Genomic DNA, 20,946 nt, shown 5'->3' with positions numbered 1-20,946 from the left:
AAGAACATTTGGGACGGAAAAAGATGTTTGTTTTGACTCATGATTACGAAAATGAATTGAAAATCCTCCACTCTTGTTCACTACATAACTACATTCGAAGTAAAGTAAAGATAATTTCTGTTGGATCGGCATCTATGGTTCCGCGCGTTTTATAACATATTAGCTTAAAATAACAGTAAATACTATTTTCAAGATCATTAGCATAAATTTACGAGTGAAATACATGCTGTAATACATATTTTTGTATTAATACCCACTGTTCATTCATTCAGTTCATATAAATGATTCTGGTGAAATGACTGATTAACGGATGTTCACTCGCGTGCTATGTTTGGAAACAACTTCACCAAAGCCGAGACAAAATAATTTTATCCTTGTTTTATTACAGCAAAAATTCTTACGAAGGTTATAATAGTAGTCAACAGTAATAGTAATTAATATTATTTTTAATCATAATTAAATACTTTTTCTCTGATGTAATTAAAATAGTCGTCCGCCTCTGTGGTGTAGTGGTTAATGAGATTAGCTGCCACATCCGGAGGCCCGGGTTCGATTTCCGGCTCTGCCAATAAATTTGAAAAGTGGTACGAGGGCTGGAACGGGGTCTACTCAGCCTCGGGAGGTCAACTGTGTAGAGGGGTGTTCGATTCCCTCCTCAGCCATCCTGGAAGTGGTTTTCCACTTCTCTTCCAGGCAAATGCCGGGATGGTACCTAACTTAGGGCCACAGCCGCTTCCTTCCCTCTTCCTTGTCTATCCCTTCCAAACTTCCCATCACCCCACAAGGCCCCTATTCAGCATAACAGGTGAGGCCGCCTGGGCGAGGTACTGGTCAACCTCCCCAGTTGTATCCCCGACCTAGCGTCTGAAGCTCCAAGACACTGCCCTTGAGGCGGTAGAGGTGGGATTCTTCGCTGAGTCCGAGGGAAAAGCCGACCTTGGAGGGTAAACAGATTAAGGAGAAGAAGAAGAATTAAAATAGTGTCCATGTTTAAGAAAATACACATTTAAAACTGATCATTTTTCATTAAGTAGCGTTAATTGATTCGTTCCGTTTTATTGAAGTACGCGTCAAAATTTATATTCCATTTATATTTATACCTCGCATTATAGACCTATTTTACTATTACTTTATCATCATCATCATCATCATCATCTGTTTACCCTCCAGGTTCGGTTTTTCCCTCGGACTTAGCGAGGGATCCCACCTCTACTGCCTCAAGGGCAGTGTCCTGGAGCTTCAGACTCTTGACCGGGGGATACAACTGGGGAGTATGACCAGTACCTCGCCCAGGCGGCCTCACCTGCTATGCTGAACAGGGGCCTTTGTGGAGGGATGGGAAGTTTGGAAGGGATAGAGAAGGAAGAGGGAAGGAAGCGGCCGTGGCCTTAAGTTAGGTACCATCCCGGCATTCGCCTGGAGGAGAAGTGGGAAACCACGGAAAATCACTTCCAGGATGGCTGAGGTGGGAATCGAACCCACCTCTACTCAGTTGACCTCCCGAGGCTGAGTGGACCCCGTTCCAGCCCTCGTACCACTTTTCAAATTTCGTGGCAGATCCGGGAATCGAACCCGGGCCTCCGGGGGTGGCAGCTAATCACGCTAACCACTACACCACAGAGGCGGCCATTACTTTATCACTAGATTTAAAAAAGTATTTTTGATTAAGAAATCTTTAAATATATGTAGCTATATATAAATGGATTTAAGTATCCCTCCCCTGGATACATGCAGGATGTCTGGTCACGTCCTACCCGGAAAACGCGATGTGAATGGTAACATAACAAAGCTTGTAAAAGAAAACCTTGGTTGTTGTGAAATTACACCTTCCTCATCTCGTTTAGAGAGCGTGTTTTCAGAAAATGTCTCCACTGATCCCTTAACCTAACAGATTTGCAAAACAAAATCAGTATACTGTACCTTCATTGATAGGTACCTAACAATTTCCGTTCTTAGAGTCAATCACTTCTAAGAGACACGTTTTCTCTTAAATTCTCACAGTAAAGTAAACAAGCCAGTTATCAAGGCAGTTAGATATAATAATTTCTGCGTGGATCTCCTAGTCACTTCATAGTGCTCTTAAACGGCTAGATACGTTTTTGATGTAAAAAGAAATGCAAGGGCACGCTGAATGTTTAACCCTGCAGTGATTGTACAAACTCAGCTATTCTCGAACCAAACTGGATCGTGTAGAGCTAAATGCTGTGCTCATTGAAAGAAATAGCTAAAATTTACTTTTAAAAGGTTTATTAAACCAAAAGGAAATATTAATTGGACTATTAATTAAATATAATTTGCCTTTGAATTTTTACTTTCGATAGACAAATCTTTCCAGAGGAAATTTCATATCGTAGGCTCACATCATCGCTCGTCCTCACTTCGAAACGTGTATATTTATTCACCCGACAACGCGGTAGCCTGCTTCACTTTATTGTATCGCATATTGCCTACCACAGCATGCGAGGAGACTAACGTGTCAACTATGCTAAGGAGCTGAAGACTATCCTTATTGCAGTGGTCCGGAAGTGTGCGCCGGGATGCCCTGAGGAGCCGCGCAATAGTAGGCCTGCAAAATTTCCACATTACTTTTTACATTTTCGAAAGCAATGCAGTATGATGCGACGTCCCAGTATCTCCACAAGTAGGATGGCGTATTGTAAAAATATCATTTACCTTTCTGATTTTTCTTTAAGATTACCAATTTTCCTCGGTGCGATATATTTGTTGATAAAGAGCTGTCAATTTCGCGCGGGCAGAATTCGTATTTTTACCGATCGATTGGCCGTGCGGTTAGTGTCGCGTAGGTGTGAGCTTGTTTTCGGGAGATAGTGGGTTCGAATTCCACCGTTGGCAGTCCTGAAGATGATTTTCCTTGGTTTCGCATTTTAACACCAGGATGTTTCTTAATTAAGGCCTCGACCGCTACCTTCCCAATCTTAGCCCCCTCCCATTCTTGCGTAGCTGAAAACCTTCGATGTGTTCGTGCGACGTTAAACCACTAGCGAAAATAAAACTAATTAATGTTAGAAAATGTAATTTATGATTAAGCGTGTTGCTAATTGATTTACAAGTATATTTTCTTGCATTAAAAAGTAGGACTGGCTTTCGAACGGAAGTGGTTATTCTGAGAGTGAAATATGGAGGGCTCGTCTTCTTCCAGTTTGCATTGAAGAAGCGTAAATATGTAACGTAAATATGACGAGTGTTACTTGAATTTTGGTTCTGCATCAATAACAGATGAATATTCCTGTCTAAAAAGTAAAGATCAGTGAATTTTAATTCCATTTACCTTTGTTATTTGTGCGATGTTGGGCTTTGGAGGTCACTGTGTTAAGTAGTGAGTAACTTCCTTCAGCTTATCCCAGATATTTCTGAGGTCGCTGGAGCCATCCAGGCTCATTCTACTTTTGATACATACATACATACATACATACATACATACATACATGCATACATACATACATACATACATACATACATACATACATACACACACACACACACACACACACACACACACACACACATACATACATACATACATTGTGATTTTGGTTCGGGGCTTAAAACCGGATTCCCTTCCTGACACCAAGTGATTTTTCAGTTGAAAATCTCAGTCTTCCGGGTGGGACCCAGCAGCTTAGCCACTGAGTTAATCACGCCAACCTATATGTTAAGGAATAAGTATCGAGCAAAATTTAACGTAGAGATGAAAATTAGTATAGCTGTGTTCAGTTTGATTCCAAGCTTCTGACAAAATGGGCAGTGATAATCAGGCTCAACCGTCCCATAAATTTTGATTAGTTGAATTTGTCCAATGCAATTAATTGTTCTATGTTTATTAACATTGTTGTAGTATTAGATATGTGTTTCGGTCATTTTGATCTAATTTTCCTAACTGCACTAGAATGGTGTAATTAGTAGACATCTAAAGCCCCATGCAAATACCATCATTTATCAAGGGCACCGTGAACTGAAAAGGTTCGGGAACCATTGCTTCGCTGTAGGTGTGGTTAATGCACTTGAAAATAATAGACGAATTAATTGAGATGAAATGATGATCACTGCTATTTAGATAATCGACTCCAAAATTTTTCAACTGTTACTTTTTTCTGGTGCTTTCTGTTTCGGAATTAGGAAACCATTAGGTGTTATAACCCGTAGATTAAGAAAAGAAAAGGACTAGGTATGACTCGCACCTCGTGTTGATGCTACCGAGGAGAGTGAACATACAACCAACCTCTGACCCATCACCTTCACCATGTGTTCAGCGTTCAAAGAGCCGGCACCACGTTTCAAAACGAGCACACTTCAATACTCCTTTTCACCCGTACTGCGTTAGAATCACCGAACGATTTGGCCTTGCATTTAGGGGCGCGCGGCTGTGAGCTTGCATCCGGAAGATAGTGGGTTCAAATCCCACTTTCGACAGCCCTGAAGATAGTTTTCTGTGGTTTTCACACCAGGAAAATACCTTAATTAAGAACACGGACGCTTCCTTCCAACTCCTGGGCCGTTCCTATCCCATCGTTGCCATAAGACCTATCTGTGTCAGTGCGACGTAAAGCCACTAGCAATAAATAAATAAATAAATAAATAAATAAATAAATAAATAAATAAATAAATAAATAAATAAATAAATAAATAAATAAATAAATAAATAAATAAATAGAATCCGACAGAGACAGTAGCAGTTTTGAAGTCCATTCGACACTCCTGCATGTCCTGCGAAAATGGCATGTAAAATAGGCGTATATCTAGCGACAAATTCGGTGTTCACTCAAATTAAATTAAAACTAAGCAAACTGGTGTTCACCTGTCGTGCAGTCGCCCTTGTACTGATGTGTGGATTATTACGAGCTGCCTCTAGAACGGCCTGTTCTATTTCAGCCGAAATAACGGGCCTATCGCGGACTGGTGGCTGGTTGGAAATCATGCCTATTGTCCTTAGGCGTCTTTCAACACGGCGGAATGTCGTAGCAGCCGAGTGTCGCCTGTCGGGATACCGTTCCTAGTACAGACGTAATGCCTCACACGCGTTTTGTCTTGCTTTCCCATAAATGAAGAGCATGTCAACGTATTCCTCTGTGGGAAACATGCCGAATAACAGTAGAGATTACATTCAGACCGTAACCAGCGGAGTATGCGCAGGGCACAAGATGAATAACAGCGCCATTCTACTGTTTGAATGTGGCAAACTTGGGCCTGTGTTTACGTATTCAAACATCATACTGATGCAAAAATATTTGAACGGTCCACGATTCGAACAGTCTCAGACACATTCCATCGATTACTAAGCGAACGCCTAACCGCATCCACTACGCACTGCTGGAAACAAGATGGTAGTACGAGAGCAGAGTAGGCTACATACCCACCCGATTCGGTGTTTAAGACATTAATTACTGCACTGTTACCTAGTTTTATGCATTGATTCCCTTCGTTACAACCGGTCACGAGGCACGACATATTAACATAGTTGCATCGTAAAAGGACGTTGCTGCATGATTTCAAGGCATCGCGTTTTGCGAACGGATGATAAAACATTTCGCTAGGGTTCAGGATCGTGTGCAAAAATAATGTGCTCACTGAACATTAGTACCATACACTACGCCTGCAGGTGAATAGCACCATGTGTACGTTGGTTGGGCTGCAGCAAACGATATTGGAAGGGGTTGCTGAATCACACTGTATATAATTATAGTCCTGACGCTCAACGCATACCCAAGCGGTATCTTCTGATCTCAAAACTTGGCCCACCCTGGTAATAATGAGGGTTGTCAGTCTGCCCGCCCTAGTGATAATGAGGGTTGACAGTCGGCTCCTTTCCTCTGGACACAAGAGGCGCGTGTCGTTTAAAAGGCTAGTGAGCTCTGTCAAAAGCAAGGTTGTCATATTTTGCGTCGATTATTTAAACATATTAACATTTAATTTATTCTAAAGTCAAAATATAAATATAAAACTTGATAATGAACCACAGCACAAACCAATATCGCAGAATAATTTGTTTCGTGCTTAACCCGTGCGGTGGTCGCAGATGTTGAAAGAAAGAAAGAAAGAAAGAAAACAGGAAGAAGGCATTGACAAATAAACTCGACAAAGACTAAATTGATACCAAAGTAGGCCCATCAAAATATTAATTTTATGCTGCTAATATCAGTGTCTCGCTTTCAGTAAAGAAATGAAAAGTGCAACAATTTTTTCAATTTGTTTTATGTCGCATAGACACAGATAGGTGTTATGGCGACTATGGGCTAGGAAAGGTCTAGGAGTGGGAAGAAAGAACCCGTGGCCTTAATTAAGGTACTTTCCCAGCATTTGCCTGGTGTGAAAATGGGAAACCACGGTGAACCGTCTTCAGAGCTACCGACAGTGGAGCTTGAACCCATTATCTCCCCGATGCAAGCTCACAGCTACGCGCCCCTAACCGCACGGCCAACTCGCCTGGCAAAGGAAAAGTAAAATCACGAACTAGGGACTGAGATAATAATAATAATAATAATAATAATAATAATAATAATAATAATAATAATAATAATAATTGTCCGGGATGGTAGGAATAAATGGGTATGGGAAAGGATAAAGGGAAGACTACTAGATATTGAAAGACAGAGCTTAATAGGGGAATGTAGAGAGAGAGTCTCTTTATCAGTATTAAATAAATTGGTGGAAGTAATAAACCCGAAAACGGAGTTTGAGGGTAGAAGGGATAAGAGAGGTTTGTATTGGTGGGTATTGGGTGTACCGAGGAATAGGGGGTGGGTAGGTAGTGAGAATAGGGATAGATGTGTGTTATGTGGAGAGAAGTGGGAGGACCTGCATATTTTTAATCAATGCCGACCTTTGGCGGAGATAAAGATCAAACTACTAAGTAAGAAGGAGCTGCATATGGTAGGGAAAAGCTATAAGATAACATCTTGGTTATGTAGAGAGTGGGAGAAAGGAACGAATATAGCGAAATTCTTAAATGTGGCCAGAGCTATATTTATAAAGAATTTGAGGGAGTGACAGGGTTTGTGCAGATAATGTGGTTCGTGCTGAGGGAGAAAGGGGGAAGGCATTCTGCTCAGAGGAATGGATATCCGCCCTGAGCAAATGCGGGAAGGGTATCGTGGTAATCATGATATCAGATGAAGGGGCTGTAGTGTTAGGGGAAAGGGGGAGAACACCTTGCCCTGTGGAAAGGTGATCCGCCTGGGGCAAAGGGAAAGCCTGAGAAAATTAGGTAGGCGTTGAGAAAAGGGGAGGTTGAGTAGGTTTGAGGGTAGCGTAAACCTTAGGTGGAAGTAAAAAAAAAATAATAAAACAAAAAAAGCGAGTTAACTGAGTGAACTAATGGACTTGGAATGGAGTACTGTCTGTTGGTGTGTAAATGAGGAGTGAAAAAAATGGATTGTTTAAGTGTATTTGTGTGAGGAGGGAGTATAAAGAAGGTATATGTGATAGAATTGTGATAGATTAAGTGGGAATGTAGTTAAGGAGAAAATGTTGGCAGTATGGAAATTATGAAAGTAGGTCATAAAAAAAATTTAAAAATTTAAATGGTGTAGATGCCTTGATGAGGGGTGTAAAAATTGAGGGATTCTTGATGTTTATGTATTAAGTTTAATAGGATGGAAGAAATGGGATCTAACAGTTTGATGTAATTGAGGTGTTGTAGACTGAGAAGACGGAGTGAACTAATGGATTTGGAATGGAAACTGTTTGTTTGTGTGTAAGTGAAATGTTAAAAAAAGTCAAATTGTTTTAAGTGCGATATAAAATGATTGTTAGTTGATGTTTAAGTTTGAAGCTTAATAAGGTGAGTCGGTTTGATATATGAAGTGTGGTGCGGTAGGTGGAGAAGACTGAGTGAACTAATGGACTTCGAATGAAAAAAGTTTGTCTGTGTAAAAAAAAGTGTTAATTGTTTTAGGTGCGTTGATAAGGGATTTTAAATGGTTGTTAGCTGATGTTTAAGTCTTAAGTTTTATAAGGTGAGATGACCCCACTCCAAAGAAGTTAGACTTGAGCATGTCTGCACGGAAATGAAAAGGATAGGGAAGGTAGTGTGCTGACAATGGACAAGAGTGTGTGTGACGTACATAGCGGAAGTGTGTTGCAGGCCACCTGTTGGGTCTGGTTTCAGCCAGGGTGGCTTGTAACACATGATAAGGAAAGGAACACAGCGTTTGTCAGCGAGGGTCGGTGAGATACGATACCAGTTCTCACGTGGCAAGGCTGGTGGCTGCTGTAGACGGGTTGGTGGGCGTGTGTTCCATGCCAGGGCTGTTGCAGCGACCAGTCTAATTAATTTTTTAATATTATTTTTTTAGGTGGTAGTCAGGGGTTGGGCTTTGGGTAGTTAGTAGTGCGGTATCGTCCTGCATGTGTGCTGGCTATCCGCGTACGTGTGGGATGATACTGAGTAGATGTAGAGGTAGTAAATGTAGTTAAGTAGTTTTAAGAGAGATGTAGTTGCTATTATTGCTTGTTTTCCTTTGTTTCGCTCTGTCTGTCTTTATTGCCTGTAAGCCGATGGTGTACACTAGGGTGGGCAATAAAGATATGTATGTATGTATGTAATAATTGTCCGCCTCTGTGGATGGTAAGCAGATTAATAATAATAATAATAATAATAATAATAATAATAATAATAATATCGGAGTATGTATTTCGGACAAAAAGTAGCCAGCAAACTTAGCTACTTTTAAAACAAATGCAGTACAGTATTTACCTTACCTCTATTCGTCGTCCTCGTCATTGTCTGCTAGGTGAATTACAAATCTATCTTGGTTGCTATCCGTGTCGTGTTTCATGTACTTCTCTTCTGTCTTAATGGTGCTTCGAACACAAGCAGACCACCTCTCAGGACCGATCGTTCCAGCTCCTTCACGAAGAAGTTGACACACACTAGCACTCAAAGTTTGCGTAACATTATTTTTCCTAACATACGTCTTCAGCTGAAACCAGATCATTTTTATGGGGTTTAAAATACATTGATATGGAGGGAGTAGCAAAAATTTGTGTCCGCGTGAGGCTGCGATCTCCTCTACGGCGTACCTTTTACTGATATTGGCTGATTTGATTTCCTGCAACATAACTGCCTTGATGGGTACAGGTTTTGGCACAGGAATGTTATTGTACTCCATAAACTTAATAATGTCCTTAATATTAGTGTTCATGGAAGGAAACGTAATCAGCTGCCGCGAATGATAGCTTGCGTTGTCCATCACGATTATACATTTACGGTCACGTGGTAGGTTCTCTAAAAGATGAGACCTAAACCAGTTTTCGAAAACTTGAGCTGTCATTTCGTCATGGCTATCAGCTTTGCAGTCTCCAATGTTTTTAGCCGATAAATAAAGGCAATTCTCAACCCAGCCCTCACTGCCTCCAGCATGCAATACCATAATACGCTTGCCTCGCGATGTTGGTGCTTTCAGTATGCAATTACAAGTTCCACCATCCCACCCTTTCTTCACAATGTCATGAGTATCGTACCAAGTTTCATCTAGATAGACAACTCTGCATCCCTCGGAACGCAACTTCCGGAGACGGTCTATGAATTTGTATCGCCAAGCTATTATTCTAGCAGATTCCATTACAATCTGTTTTTTCTTCAGAATACAGAAACAAAACCCAAGGTTTTTCAACAGCTGTCGTAGAGTAGTTTTTTCATAAGGAAAGCCACACACATTTTTCAAATGTTTTAACAGTTCCTGTACGGTTGGTGACTTACCGTTAGTAAAGAATGCACATACCTCGCGTCTCACCAAGTCACAGCAAAAATCATCAATTTTATTAAAGATAACCCTATTATTACCACACTTTTTCGGAGTTGTAGGTCCCCTCTTTACCATTTTACTTACAGTTTTCCTGTTAAGTTTCAACATTTTAGCTGTCTCAGAAATATAACCCTTGCGAACGTTGTTCTTCATAACGTATTCGTATGCGTTACATACCAGCCGTTGACTTTGCTTACTTAAAGTTTTAGTCGCCTTTATCCGCGGAACGACTACTACCCGGCTGAGTACCACTCGCGGGCGCGGAACCACTGCTGCTCGGCTGAATATCAATCGCGGGCACGGAACCACTGTTACCCGGCTGAGTATCACTCGCGGACACGGAACCAGTACTACTCGGTCGAATATCACTGTTACCGGTGCTCGGTTGAGGATCGTTTGCCTGCACTGGCAGATTTAATTCAGGATTTTCTGATGCGATAATTTCCAGGTGAGATTCCCACGGCCTCCACATTACTGCGTGAAGCGAAGTGAAAAACAACACACTTCACAAATATTAATTAACGAAGCAAAGAAATAATCCAAAACTTTCAAACGAACAAAGCAAGTGTGAATTGTCTGAGCTGAAAAGAGAGACTGACGTCTATTTAACAAGAGGTGCATTGGCAACAGAGCTGTGAGGATTTCTGAAGGGGAATGCGAACTTCCGTTTTAAAGCCCACTGCCGTCATAAATCACCCCTACTAGGCAAGTGAGTGGCCAGGGAGATCAAACGTGTGCCGAACTCTTTGAATGCCGCTGGGTACGCGTAGCCCGTCTCAGTTATACCGGGTGGTTCACCAGCCCCTTATTTTTTCGGAGGTAGGTAACCCAACTAACGCGTATATCATAGTCATCCGGAAAACATTAGTACCTGCTTCTTTATGGCCTTGCCGTTTATATAATGCTCGCGAATATGGTAGAAAGCATTATCGGCAGTGTTATTTCTGTTACTTAAACTATAATGAATGTGGAAAACGATCACAGCTGTGAAAACAATATCTTACGTTTGAACAGGAAGTGTCTATAATGACTACAACGTACTATTTATGCACCATGGCTTGCGGTAGCTAAGGTGGCTAAACAATGCATCACAGCTATTGCATTAGTCAAGCTATGTGGTAGTAGGTTCGAATCACAGCCTGTTACTTTTTTTTTCGAATAACGCCGTTTACAGTGACTGTAATACGGCCGCATATCACCCTGTTCCGAAGAGTGAATTTTTATTTGGTACTGGAAAAGTCCATTTTTATCCGATGTTACGTAACCAGCGACGTGATTGTCTGTAGGTAGGAAGTATGGTACCCTGCACATTCAGATTAACAAGTGTTCGAAATGTTGCCCACTTTACAGTGTTCATTTAACTTTTTATCATTACGGAGCACATGGCATACATTTTTATTCGACCGTACTAAGTGCTATGATGTGACCTGGTAGGTGTGGATTATTATTTGTGTGCCTTGGATTCGGTAGGTTGTGGATTCGAATCCCATGCTGGCCGTCCTGAAAACGGTTTTCCTCATCACCCATTTTCACCACCAGGCTAATGCCGGGACGGTACCTTAATAAAAACCCAAGGCCGATTTCCTTCCCAATCCTTCCCCCACCCATCCTTAGGGGAAGGACGCCAAATCAGAGCGCACCCCTTAAAACAAACAGCAAAAAACCACTACACTGCCGAAACTCACACATCTTCTGCTCCACCCCTTAACCGATTCAGCCGCGAAGACAGCATACATAATGCTTGGTAGAGGCTCGGTACTTACGAACGGCCGTTCCATCTCGAAAGTTAACATACATGTCAAAGTCTTCAATTAACGTTTACACGGTGTTCATTTAACTTCCCTACGTTACAGAGCACGTGGCATAACCTATTAATTCGATCGTATTTCGGGTACCTGTGTTATTTCAAGGCGCAATAAATCACATGTTTGCAGAATGCTCCTTAATATTTGGCGTCGAATTGTGCATAGTGTCCGCCTCTGTGGTGTAGTGGTTAGCGTGATTAGCTGCCACCCCCGGAGGCCCGGGTTCGATTCCCGGCTCTGCCACGAAATTTGAAAAGTGGTACGAGGGCTGGAACGGGGTCCACTCAGCCTCGGGAGGTCAACTGAGTAGAGGTGGGTTCGATTCACACCTCAGCCATCCTGGAAGTGGTTTTCCGTGGTTCCCACTTCTCCTCCAGGCGAATGCTGGGATGGTACCTAACTTAAGGCCACGGCCGCTTCCTTCCCTCTTCCTTGCCTATCCCTTCCAATCTTCCCATCCCTCCACAAGGCCTCTGTTCACCATAGCAGGTGAGGCCGCCTGGGCGAGGTACTGGTCATTCTCCCCAGTTGTATCCCCCGACCAAGAGCCTGAAGCTCCAGGACACTGCCCTTGAGGCGGTAGAGGTGGGATTCCTTGCTGAGTCCGAGGGAAAAGCCGAACCTGGAGGGTAAACAGATGATGATGATGATGATGATGAATTGTGCATAGTAGTTTTTCCTTTGCTGGGTCCATGGATCAATTTACAGTGATGGCACACAGGTAGAGGGAAGCCTTATTGACCATGAGGAGAAATTTCAAGTTACTTGGTGTTCATAAAACTAAATTATAAGTATCTTTGTGTTATACGCGTTATTTGGGTTGCCTGTCTCCGAAAAAATAAAGGAATTAAGGCCACGGCCGCTTCCTTCCAACTCCTAGGCCTTTCCTATCCCATCGTCGCCATAAGACCTATCTGTGTCGGCGCGACGTAAAGCCCCTAGCAAAAAAATAAAAAAATAAAGGGACCACCCGGTATATATATTTTACAATTTATTTTAGGTCGCACTGTCATACATAGGTTTTATGGCGACAATGGGATAGGAAAGGGCTAGGAGTGGGAACAGAGTGGACGTGGTCTTAATTAAGGTACAGCCCCACCATTTGCCTGGTATGAAAATGGGAAACCATAGAAAATCATCTTCAGGGCTGCCGACAGTGGGGCTCGAACCCACTATCTCCCGGATGCAAGCTCACAGCTGTGTGCCCCTAACCGCACGGCCAACTCGCCCGGTGAATGATATTTTTGTGAGTTCCAGGGACCGATTAAATGGGTGCAGAAAGAGGTTATTACGAAGGAAGTGTGCGCCGTCAGCTTGTATTCATCATCATCATCATCATCATCTGTTTACCCTCCAGGTTCGGCTTTTCCCTCGGACTCAGCGAGGGATCCCAACTCTACCGCCTCAAGGGCAGTGTCCTGGAGCTTCAGACTCTTGGTCGGGGGATAAAACTGGGGAGTATGACCAGTACCTCGCCCAGGCGGCCTCACCTGCTATGGTGAACAGGGGCCTTGTAGGGGGATGGGAAGATTGGAAGGGATAGGCAAGGATGAGGGAAGGAAGAGGCTGTGGCCTTAAGTTAGGTACCATCCCGGCATTCGCCTGGAGGAGAAGTGGGAAACCACGGAAAACCACTTCGAGGGTGGCTGAGGTGGGAATCGAACCCACCTCTACTCAGTTGACCTACCGAGGCTGAGTGGACCCCGTTCCAGCCCTCGTACCACTTTTCAAATTTCGTGGCAGAGCCGGGAATTGAACCCGGACCTCCGGGGGTGGCAGCTAATCACGCTAACCACTACACCACAGAGGCGGGCGTCAGCTTGTATTACTAAACTTATAAGGACAGCTGGAGCACAGAGAAAATACCATGTAGTCATCAATCAAATGCCATAAGATGAGATGAAGTATATGTTGCCTGAGTAGAATTTTCTGTAGTAGTAGTAGTAGTAGTAGTCCGCCTTTGTGGTGTAGTGGTTAGTGTGATTACTGTAGCTGCCACCCCCGGAGGCCCGGGTTCGATTCCAGGCTCTGCCACGAAATTTGACAAGTGGTACGAGGGCTGGCACGGGGTCCACTCAGCCTCGGGAGGTCAACTGAGTAGAGGTGACTTCGAGTCCCACCTCAGCCATCCTGGAAGTGGTTTTCCGTGGTTTCCCACTTCTTCTCCAGGCAAATGCCGGGATGGTACCTAACTTAAGGCCACGGCCACTTCCTTCCCTCTTCCTTGTCTGTCCCTTCCAATTTTCCCATCCCCCAGCAAGGCCCCTGTTCAGTATAGCAGGTGAGGCCACCTGGGCGAGGTGATGGTCAACCTCCCCAGTTGTATCTCAAGACCCAATGTCTCACGCTCCAGGACACTGCCCTCGAGGTGGTAGAGGTGGGATCCCTCGCTGAGTCCGAGGGAAAAACCAACCCTGAAGGGTAAGCAGATTAAGAAGAAGAACAGAATACTAGATTTTACTGGCACGTAATTTGAAAAGTGGTACGAGGGCTGTCACGGGGTCCACTCAGCCTCGGGGGTCAACTGAGTAGAGGTGGGTTCGATTCCTACCTCAGCCATTCTGGCACCTCGGCGTCTCCGAAAACCATAAAAAGTAGTTAGTGAAACGTAAAATTATTATTATTATTATTATTATTATTGTTATTATTATTATTATTATTATTATCGTTGTGTTCTTCTAAAATAGCAAATAATTAATGTAGCTTACATACAACCGCAGCCCCGTTTCTTGATACGGGGCCGGAGATGAGGTGAGTGAATGTAGGAAATAATTAATAACCCGAGAAAAATGAAATGTACTAAGAAGACAAGTAAACACAACATACATCACAACTTAGAATAAAAGACATGGGCCTACGTGACGACAACTCTGTAATGGTCTCGACTTTGTTCATCTTTATCATACTTCACGTTACTGCCACGTACTCTCGTAGAAAAATATCAGTTTTACATGCCGTATTAAACGTTTGAATACAGGCATGTGAAATCGCATAAATTCCTGAAGGAAACATGTAATCCATTACAAATCCCCGTGAGAAGAACGGGTACAAATGCTAGTCAAATAAACATTTTCATGTTTTTTAATTACATTATTTTTTCGTATTCTTGAATGATCATAATCCTGTACCATTGCTTCTCCTTACTAGTGTCAGGATTCTCACTTTCATCTATCCTATCCGACCTCCCTTGGTCAACTCTTGTTTTTTTCCGACCCCGACAACATTAGATTTGCGAATTCTAGGGTCTTTAACTTTCACGCCCTTCGTGACCTTCGTATTTCTTTGGCCGATACCTTCAGAAGTGGAACCCTCTTAAGGAGAAACTTCCCAAGAAAAGACCTAAAATTGAAAACAGGAAATTCGTGGACTGAGGAGAGAAATGAAGAACACGAACCACGCTTCCGAGAAGTTAAAGAACACAAATGGAGACGAAAATAATTGAAATGACTGTTCCTTAGTTAGCAATAATAATAATAATAATAATAATAATAATAATAATAATAATAATAAAGTGATCAAGACAGTTATCGTACGTGAAGTTTTCGAAATTGAAAGTCACGTATCGCAATACAGTGTCCACGTGTCCTCTGGTTTATGATCGCAAGTTTTAAGGGCTCATAAAACAATCCTGGTTGGTTCCGGTAGACTGCATTCCAACCAAGCTATTATTGCCCAGGGGTAGTGCACATTCGGTCACGCCAAGACCGTCAATAATAACATTCACTAAAAACGGTTTCCACGAGAATTTTTTGGTACCTGAAAATGATTACAATTTGAAAGGAAAGCCACGTCACGACTCCGGTACTCTATACCTTGAGTGCCATGTCGTTCACTAATAAATGGCATTTCCGAAAGTGGTCGGCCGGACGGTGAGAAATAAAAGGTCATTCCATTTATATGTGAATGACTGTAGTGGAGATTCTTATCAAAGGTTTAGATGGTGGTCCTCAGGGAACTTACAGGTATACTTGCTTTGACCTAATCAGTAGAAGTGTGTGAATTACAATGAATGCCAAAATAAAGAGAAAATTTAATAATAAACATTAGAGACCATAGAGAACCGATCTCAGTACCGACACGCCATCCTACAAGGAGTCTTCCCACTGCCCTTCGCAAGCAAAAAGAGTACAGGGACCCCCAGACCTAAGTGGACGGATGGAAGGAAACAGGCACACAGCCAGAAAATGAAAGCATACTGGACCAAGAAAAAGCAGAAGACCTCAACTAAGAGTTAGAACGAGTCCCGTAGTCCTTAGTAGGCCAAAACGAACCAAAAAAAAAAAAAAACCATTAAGACTTAGGAGTAAGCTGCACCAGTCTAAACACAAATGAGGCATATTTAGTAAAGTGTTGCACAAGGTGAGTATATCATTTTTCATGTTTCCTCCCCTCCTCAGGACCTTTTGCTTTGCAGTTTGGCAGTTTTTATCCGTCCTTTGGGCCAAATGTTGGGTATCATCAACGGAGTTTGAAGGTCCAGGTGATGGACGAATTACCAGTCCATCTCTCATACAGAGAAGTTCTGCAACTAATTGTTCTCGGAAAGTACGAATTTGAATTCTTAGTTTTATTACAGGCGTATATATAATCTATTGACCGCTGTTACTCTGTATAAAAATGAACACAATAGTATCACTTCTTTCAGTAACATCCACATGTAAATAGCGTTGCAAACTGCTCCAAAACTCATAAATATTTTCTTTAATGGCCACGTCATTCATATAAGAATGACAAAGAAGAAAGAAAAAAAATGGATTTTGGAAAACTTCCAAAAATTAAAAATATATAAACCACTACAGTTAATAAATGTTCAAAATGGCTCATGGGGCGAGTTTACACAGCACCTTGGCAGTCAACGTGCTAACAAGAGAATGTGGGCCCGCGACTTCGCGCACCATCTGGGCGATACACGTCACCTGACATGGTCAAAGTAGTCCAGCATAGCGGTGCTGACCACCTACTTGTAGCAGAGGTCCCATACAAGTAGGCGAGTACCGTAACAGTACTGGGATGGGCTCTTTCTCTGGTTGGTGTCTGGGTACTTAAAGAGCAGGTGATCCTGAAACCATAAGTCTCATGTACCGGTACTGTACATACGACGGAATACTTGACCAGACATTCTGAGGACACGTTCATTAGGTCACCTGGGACAGTATTTCATCCGATTTCACGCGAATTAATCAAGGGGTGTACTTATGCTGAAATGATTACACCGAATTCTCGTCATTTCGCCGTTATCGACACTTCTACTGTCTGTAGTATCTTACACAGTGCTGTAATAATAATAATAATAATAATAATAATAATAATAATAATAATAATAATAATAATAATGTTGTTCAGTTATCAGTCCTTAGACTGGTTTGATGCAGCTCTCCATGCCACCCTATCCTGAGCTAACATTTTCATTTCTACGTAACTGCTGCATCCTACATCTACTCTAATCTGCCCGTCATATTCATATATTGGTCTACCCTTACCTTTGTTACTGCCTACACTTCCCTCAAAAACCAACTGCACAAGTTCTGGGTGTCTTAAGATGTGTCCTATCATTCTTATCATTCTATCTCTTCTTCTCGTCAAATTTAGCCAAATCGATCTCCTCTCACCAATTCGATTCAGTATCTCTCCATTCGTGATTCGATCTATCCATCTCACCTTCAGCATTTTTCTGTAACACCACATTTCAAAAGCTTCTATTCTCTTTCTTTCTGAGCTAGTCATCGTCCATGTTTCACTTCCATACAATGCCAGACGAAAGTCTTCAAAATATCTTCCTAATTCCTATATGTTCGAGGTGACCAAATTTCTTTTCTTAGGAAAGATCTTCCTTGCTTGTGCTAGTCTGCATTTTATGTCCTCCTTACTTCTGCCATCGCTAACATTTAATTTTAATTACCTATGTTATTAGTCCTATCGAAAAGTACTACATAACGTAAGTCACAAAGAATACAATCTCCGATCTTTTATGCCGTATTCTGTTTTACTGTACCGACTATGAGAAGATTGGTGGTTGCAACCATACTATGTATAGCACTAATCAGAGAGAAAAAATGGAAGGGGTCCGACACTTCGAAAGAAAGGAGGACTCTCTTTACATTAGATGCTCTAATATCACAGAGTCTGAAGAAAACTAAATGTGAAAGCCTATAATATAGAACGCTCATAAAATTGATGAACAATAATATTACATTGACCGTTGTTTGTTGTGATGTGCATTGTGTCTTCTGCTACCACTCATCTCCGATAGATGGGATTACTGCTGCGTACCGAGTATAACAGCCGGACTGAATATTGGCGGGAAGTAGCTGGGGAGTTAGATAACTCTCTTCTTTAGTATGCTATTCCTCTGGTTCATAAATTTGCTAATAACTACTGGTACGTAACACACTGGTTCATCATAGCTATTCGCTCCCTATTCTGAGGCACTGATTGGAATGAGCAGTGTGCACGCTTAAGGGATTGATGGCAGAAGAGTGTTCATGGCTGTCTGCGGCCTGGTAATTGCAACTCTGGAACTTCAGACTGTTAGATCGGCAGCGTAGTACTGTTCGTTGAAAGTGAGAAAATGTGAGGTTTTTCATTTGATCGAGTATTTCATATGATAACATTGCTTTTAATCGCGACCTTCCTACTGCGTCATTATAATGACCTATGTTGATTTCAGTTGGTAAAAACACAAAGACAGTCTTTCTGAGGATGTAAAAAGGCAGGCGGGGAGTGAGTCTCTGCCATTATAATGAGAAATGCCCAACTCGATTCTGACTGGCAGTAAGGAAGTGGGCCTACCGTCATAATGAAAGCTCCCCAACTTGATTGTGACTGATAGTAGGCAAGAAGGCCTGCCATTACACTGAAAATTTCCTAACCCAGTCTTCACAGACTCTGTTTGCAGCCGCCTTCTTCAAGTCAGACGCTGCAAGGGGGATTTCATTTCAAGGTTGTCCTTCCCCTAGACAGATTTGCCTCTTTTGCAGCTAAGGATTTCTGTCTACGCCGCACTTTCCATATGCTACCCTCCGTTCCAGAGGGACCTGGGGCTTCTGAGGACAGGAGCGCCACTCCCTAAGTCGGGCTGTCCTTACGGGAGTTCCACCCTGTTACAATTATTATTATTATTATTATTATTATTATTATTATTATTATTATTATTATTATTATTATTATTATCATCATCATCATCATCATCATCTGTTTACCCTCCAGGTTCGGTTTTTCCCTCGGATTCAGCGAGGGATCCCACCTCTACCGCCTCAAGGGCAGTGTCCTGGAGCTTCAGACTCTTGGTCGGGGGATATAACTGGGGAGAATGACCAGTACCTCGCCCAGGCGGCCTCACCTGCTATGCTGAACAGGGGCCTTGCGGGGGATGGGGAAGATTGGAAGGGATAGACAAGGAAGAGGGAAGGAAGCGGCCGTGGCCTTAAGTTAGGTACCATCCCGGCATTTGCCTGGAGGAGAAGTGGGAAACCACGGAAAACCACTTCCAGGATGGCTGAGGTGGGAATCGAACCCACCTCTACTCAGTTGACCTCCCGAGGCTGAGTGGACCCCGTTCCAGCCCTCGTACCACTTTTCAAATTTCGTGGCAGAGCCGGGTATTATTATTATTATTATTATTATTATTATTATTATTATTATTATTATTATTATTATTATTATTATTATTATTATTATTATTATTATTATTACAAGAAGAGGGTCTCTCCCTAGAGTTAGGCAGCACTTAAAACATCTAGATACTGTGACATCTTGAGAAGACATGCTGAACGTCGTGTTAATATGCAGTTCTGAAGCATGGCGATAGATATCACTTTTCTTTGTTAGGGGTGCCACCTAAGTGCTGCTGCTTGAACTTTCTATTATAGTCATCTTTAAGAAGAATCGTTATGGCCAGGGACTGGCACTTCCTTACTCTTTGTTTGTTTTAAGAGTTGCCCCTACTGAATTTCTGAATTTGAATCAAGCAATCATTGTCCAGCTTGCCATTATAAATAAGGGAGTCACTTGCCTCCCAGAACCTATATTGACTGGTGCATCGATAAGTGAGTTTCACTCCTCACCTAATGCAGCTGGCGTGCTGGGGTAAAATCTAAGGTAGGCGGTTCCTTTACCCTAACCATGTGAATTCTAGAATAATTTAGTGGAGACGGGCAGATAACAGCGTTCCCCTTAGCATGTAAAGTTTAGGTTTGTGCCATACATATTTATATTTTATTGCAGAGAGTTCCTAACTTATTTGAAATTTGTATAATGTAGATTTTCTAGGTTTCCAAGCTGCCAATGTAATCACTCTATTGGACGTAACGTACTAAAATGAAGCACGAGTGTGAACCCTCGTTTCCATTCATCACTTCAATTCTTGTGACTAAGTTTTCCTAAATTTAATGTTTTCTTTCATTTTTCGGTCGTTAATTTTCCCTCCCATTAGTCAATGCCATGGGATCGCTACTGTGTGTAATGTTTCCCTTTCTACTTGTGCGTAGCCTATTTTTTATTCTATTAGTATTGGCCAATCTTGTAGCATGAGTTGTAGCTCCTGTATCACTTGGAATCCTTCCGATTCTAATATACATTTGTATTAGCTTCCCTATGGAATAAAGGGCCGAGGCGGTAAAGGCGTGCTTGGTTCGCCCGGAAGGACGTGGGTTCGAATCCCTGTCAGGAAGTCAACAAATCTAAGAAACGAGATTTCCACTTCCGGAGGTGCACATGGCCCTGAGGTTCACTCAGCCTACACCAAAAATGAGTACCAAGTTAATTCCTGGGGGCAAAGGCGGCCGGGCGTAGAGCTAACCTCTCTACCCCATCAAGTGCCGAGGTTACTGATAGTGGAAGCCTTTACCTTCCACCCCTCCAAGGGCCTTCATGGCCTGTACGGATATGAGGCTTTGCTTTGCTTTTTGAGTGTCAAAAGAGTAAATGAAATTGGGAACTCATCCTCCCTGGTTGTTAATCGAGCAAACGAGTGTATACTAACATGGTATAGGCTTCTAGGTCTTGGAAAATCGAGAGCTCATTCTCCCTGGTCGATGAAGCTCTGAGAGCTTTTATTTGTGACAACATTTCTAATTGCTGTTGTTGATATAAAATGCCTTAAATTATTTAATGTGATCGATTACAACTGTTCTATTTGCTGAATTGTTGAACTAAAAGGAAACGAAAGAGAGAAAGAAAAGGAAAGTTATAAAATACATTTAAAATGTAATTTAATGTTGCCATTTGTTTCTTCAGTCCTACGGCCCTGCCGTTTCTTTCCTCAATTTCAGCTCTCCGCTCTAAAAATTGTTATTATTATTATTTTTATTATTATCTCTGTGGATCAGTAGGAGAATATCTGCCTTCGCATCTCAACATCGGGATCAAACCCGGCAGAG

At 42.2% G+C, this 20,946-nt stretch overlaps 1 protein-coding gene across 1 annotated transcript in view; it reads right to left on the bottom strand.

The window, feature by feature from the left end:
- Window positions 1-20,946, bottom strand: part of LOC136871635 (uncharacterized) — a 193,933-nt gene that overhangs the window by 139,676 nt on the left and 33,311 nt on the right. The window lies entirely within an intron of this gene.

This window comes from Anabrus simplex, chromosome 1, assembly GCF_040414725.1.
Source record: "Anabrus simplex isolate iqAnaSimp1 chromosome 1, ASM4041472v1, whole genome shotgun sequence".
Taxonomy (NCBI): domain Eukaryota; kingdom Metazoa; phylum Arthropoda; class Insecta; order Orthoptera; family Tettigoniidae; genus Anabrus; species Anabrus simplex.
The sequence above is the reverse complement of the archived record's forward strand: the minus strand, read 5'-3'. Positions and strand labels throughout refer to the sequence as shown.